The sequence below is a fragment of the Austrofundulus limnaeus genome, unplaced genomic scaffold (genome assembly GCF_001266775.1).
Source record: "Austrofundulus limnaeus strain Quisiro unplaced genomic scaffold, Austrofundulus_limnaeus-1.0 Scaffold157, whole genome shotgun sequence".
Lineage (NCBI taxonomy): Eukaryota > Metazoa > Chordata > Actinopteri > Cyprinodontiformes > Rivulidae > Austrofundulus > Austrofundulus limnaeus.
This window is the reverse complement of record NW_013952559.1, coordinates 524876-529783: the sequence shown is the minus strand read 5'-3', so window position 1 is coordinate 529783 and position 4908 is coordinate 524876.

The window sequence follows — 4908 nt, the reverse complement described above, 5'->3', positions numbered from 1 at the left end:
GAACTTCCCAAGGTCCTGAAAGTGCTGGAATGTTTCTGGACTGTAGATAGTGTGAAAGCATGAAGGAGCTGTCCAAGGTCCTGAATGTGCTGGAATGTTTTAGGACTTTCGACAGTTTGAAGGACTGAAGGAACTGCCCAAGGTCCTGAAAGTGCTGGAATGTTTCTGGACTTTAGATAGTTTGAAAGGATGAAGGAGCTGTCTGAGGTCCTGAATGTGCTGGAATGTTTTAGGACCTTGGACATTGTAAATGGCTGAAGGAGCTGTCCAATGTCCTAAAAGTGCTGCAATGTTTCTGGACTTTAGACAGTGTGAAGGGCTGAAGGAACTGTCCAAAGTCCTGAAAGTGTTGGAATGTTTCAGGGCTTTAGAAAGTGTGAAGGACTGAAGGAACTGTCCAAGGTCCTGAAAGTGCTGGCATGTTTTAGGACCTTGGACATTGTGAATGGCTGAAGGAGCTGTCCAATGTCCTAAAAGTGCTGCAATGTTTCTGGACTTTAGACAGTGTGAACGGCTGAAGGAACTGTCCAAAGTCCTGAAAGTGTTGGAATGTTTCTGGGCTTTACAAAAGTGTGAAGGACTGAAGGAACTGTCAAAGGTCCTGAAAGTGCTGGAAGGTTTCTGGACTTAAGATAGTGTGAAAGGATGAAGGAGCTGTCCAAAGTCCTGAAAGTGTTGGAATATTTCAGGGCTTTAGAAAGTGTGAATGACTGAAGGAACTGTCCAATGTCCTGACAGTACTGGCATATTTTAGGACCTTGGACATTGTGAAGGGCTGAAGGAGCTGTCCAAGTTCCTGAAAGTGCTGCAANTGAAAGTGTTGGAATGTTTCTGGGCTTTACAAAAGTGTGAAGGACTGAAGGAACTGTCAAAGGTCCTGAAAGTGCTGGAAGGTTTCTGGACTTAAGATAGTGTGAAAGGATGAAGGAGCTGTCCAAAGTCCTGAAAGTGTTGGAATATTTCAGGGCTTTAGAAAGTGTGAAAGACTGAAGGAACTGTCCAAGGTCCTGAAAGTGCTTGTATATTTTAGGACCTTGGAAAGTGTGAAGGGCTGAAGGAGCTGTCCAAGGTCTTGAAAGTGCTGCAATGTCTCTGGACATTAGATAGTGTGAAGGGCTGAAGGAACTGTCCAAAGTCCTGAAAGTGCTGGAATGTTTTAGGTCCTTGGACAGTGTGAAAGGAAGAAGGAGCTCTCCAAGGTCCTGAAAGTTCTGGCATGTTTTAGGTCCTTGACAGTGTGAAAGGACGAAGGAGCTGTCCAAGGTCCTGAAAGTGCTGGAATGTTTCTGGACTTTATATAGTGTAAAGAGCTGAAGGAACTGTCCAAAGTCCTGAAAGTGTTGGAATGTTTCAGGGCTTTAGAAAGTGTGAAGGACTGAAGGAACTGTCCAAGGTCTTGAAAGTGCTGGCATGTTTCAGGGCTTTAGAAAGCGTGAAGGACTACAGGAACTGTCCTAGGTCCTGAAAGTACTGGCATGTTTTAGGACCTTGGACAGTGTGAAGGGCTGAAGGAGCGGTCCAAGGTCCTGAAATAATGGAATGTTTTTGTACTTTAGACAGTTTGAAGGACTGAAGGAATTGTCCAAGGTCCAGAAAGTGCTGGAACATTTCTGGACTTTAGACAGTGTGAAGGGCTAAAGGAACTGTCCAAAGTCCTGAAAGTGTTGGAATCTTTCAGGGCTTTAGAAAGTGTGAAGGACTGAAGGAACTGTCCAAGGTCCTGAAAGGGCTGGAATGTTTTAGGATCTTGGACAGTGTGAAGGGCTGAAGGAGCGGTCCAAGCTCCTGAAATAATGGAATGTTTTTGTACTTTAGACAGTGCCAAGGGCTGAAGGAACTGTCCAAAGTCCTAAAAGTGCTGCAATGTTTCTGGACTTTAGATAGTGTGAAGGGTTGAAGGATCTGTCCAAAGTCCTGAAAGTGTTGGAATGTTTCATGGCTTTAGAAAGTGGGAAAGACTGAAGAAACTGTCCTAGGTCCTGAAAGTGCTGACATGTTTTAGTACCTTGGACAGTGTGAAGGGCTGAAGGAGCTGTGCAAGGTCCTGAAAGTGCTGGCATTATTTAGGACATTGGACAGTGTGACAGGCTGAAGGAGCTGTCCAAGTTCCTGAAAGTGCTGGAATGTTTCTGGACTTTAGTGCCAAGGGCTAAAGGAACTGTCTAAAGTCCTGAAATTGCTGGAAGGTTTCTGGACTTTAGATATTGTGAAGGGATTAAGGAGCTGTCCAAGGTCCTGAAAGGACTGGAATGTTTTAGGACTTAAGACAGTGTGAATGACAGAAGGAACTGTCCTAGGTCCTGAAAGTGCTGGCATGTTTTAGGACCTTGGAAAGTGTGACGGACTGAAGGAGCTTTCCAAGGTCCTGAAATAATGGAATGTTTCTGGACTTTAGACATTTTGAAGGATTGAAGGAACTGTCCAAGGGCCTGAAAGTGCTGGAATGTTTCTGGACTTTAGATAGTGTGAAAGGATGAAGGAGCTGTCCAAAGTCCTGAAAGTGTTGGAATATTTCAGGGCTTTAGAAAGTGTGAACAACTGAAGGAAATGTCGAAGATCCTGAAAGTGCTTGTATATTTTAGGACCTTGGACAGTGTGATGGGCTGAAGGAGCTGTCCAAGGTTCTGAAAGTGCTGCAATTTTTCTGGACTTTAGATAGTGTGAAGGGCTGAAGGAACTGTCCAAAGTCCTGAAAGTGCTGGAATGTTTTAGGTCCTTGGACAGTGTGAAAGGACGAAGGAGATGTCCAAGGTCCTGAAAGTACTGGCATGTTTTAGGTCCTTGACAGTGAGAAAGGACGAAGGAGCTGTCCAAGGTCCTGAATGTGCTGGAATGTTTTAGGACTTTCGACAGTGTGAAGGACTTAAGTAACTGTCCAAGTTCCTGAAAGTGCTGGCATGGTTTAGGACATTGGACAGTGTGAAGGGCTGAAGGAGCTGTCCAAGGTACTGAAAGTGCTGGAATGTTTCTGGACTTTAGTGCCAAGGGCTGAAGGAACTGTCCTAAGTCCTGAAAGTGCTGGAAGGTTTCTGGACTTTAGATATAGTGAAGGGATTAAGGAGCTGTCCAAGGTCCTGAAAGGGCTGGAATTTTTCCAGGACTTAAGACAGTGTGAATGACTGAAGGAACTGTCCTAGGTCCTGAAAGTGCTGGCATATTTTAGGACCTTGGACAGTGTGAAGGGCTGAAGGAGCTGTCCAAGTTCCTGAAAGTGCTGCAATGTTTCTGGACTTTAGATAGTGTGAAAGCATGAAGGAGCTGTCCAAAGTCCTGAAAGTGTTGGAATATTTCAGGGCTTTAGAAAGTGTGAATGACTGAAGGAACTGTCCAATGTCCTGACAGTACTGGCATATTTTAGGACCTTGGACATTGTGAAGGGCTGAAGGAGCTGTCCAAGTTCCTGAAAGTGCTGCAATGTTTCTGGACTTTATAAAGTGAGAAGGGCTGAAGGAACTGTCCAAAGTCCTGAAAGTGTTGGAATGTTTTAGGTCCTTGGAAAGTGTGAAAGGACGAAGGAGCTGTCCAAGGTCCTAAAAGTTCTGGCATGTTTTAGGTTTTTGACAGTATGAAAGGACGAAGGAGCTGTCCAAGGTCCTGAAAGTGCTGGAATATTTTTGGACTTTAGATAGTGTAAAGGGCTGAAGGAACTGTCCAAAGTCCTGAAAGTGCTGGAAGGTTTCTGGACTTTAGTGCCAAGGGCTGAAGGAACTGTCCAAAGTCCTGAAAGTGCTGGAAGGTTTCTGGACATCAGATATTGTGAGGGAATTAAGGAACTGTCCAAGGTCCTGAAAGGGCTGGAATGTTTCAGGACTTAAGACAGTGTGTATGACTGAAGGAACTGTCCTAGTTCCTGAAAGTGCTGGCATGTGTTAGGACCTCGGAAAGTGTGAAGGGCTGAAGGAGCTGTCCAAGGTCCTGAAATAATGGAATGTTTCTGGACTTTAGACATTTTGAAGGACTGAAGGAACTGTCCAAGGTCCTGAAAGTGCTGGCATGTTTTAGGACCTCGGAAAGTGTGAAGGGCTGAAGGAGCTGTCCAAGGTCCTGAAATAATGGAATGTTTCTGGACTTTAGTGCCAAGGGCTGAAGGAACTGTCCAAAGTCCTGAAAGTGCTGGAAGGTTTCTGGACTTTAGATATAGTGAAGGGATTAAGGAGCTGTCCAAGGTCCTGAAAGGGCTGGAATTTTTCCAGGACTTAAGACAGTGTGAATGACTGAAGGAACTGTCCTAGGTCCTGAAAGTGCTGGCAYRTTTTAGGACCTTGGAAAGTGTGAAGGGCTGAAGGAGCTGTCCAAGGTCCTGAAATAATGGAATGTTTCTGGACTTTAGACATTTTGAAGGACTGAAGGAACTGTCCAAGGTCCTGAAAGTGCTGGAATGTGTCAGAACTTTAGACAGTGTGAAGGACTGAAGGAACTGTCCAAGGTCCTGAAAGTGCTGGAATGTTTCTGGACTTTAGATAGTGTGAAAGCATGAAGGAGCTTTCCAAAGTCCTGAAAGTGTTGGAATATTTCAGGGCTTTAGAAAGTGTGAATGACTGAAGGAACTGTCCAATGTCCTGACAGTGCTGGCATATTTTAGGACCTTGGACAGTGTGAATGGCTGAAGGAGCTGTCCAAGTTCCTTAAAGTGCTGCAATGTTTCTGGACTTTATAAAGTGAGAAGGGCTGAAGGAACTGTCCAAAGTCCTGAAAGTGTTGGAATGTTTTAGGTCCTTGGACAGTGTGAAAGGACGAAGGAGCTGTCCAAGGTCCTAAAAGTTCTGGCATGTTTTAGGTTTTTGACAGTGTGAAAGGACGAAGGAGCTGTCCAAGGTCCTAAAAGTTCTGGCATGTTTTAGGTTTTTGACAGTGTGAAAGGACGAAGGAGCTGTCCAAGGTCCTGAAAGTTCTGGCATGTTTTAGGTT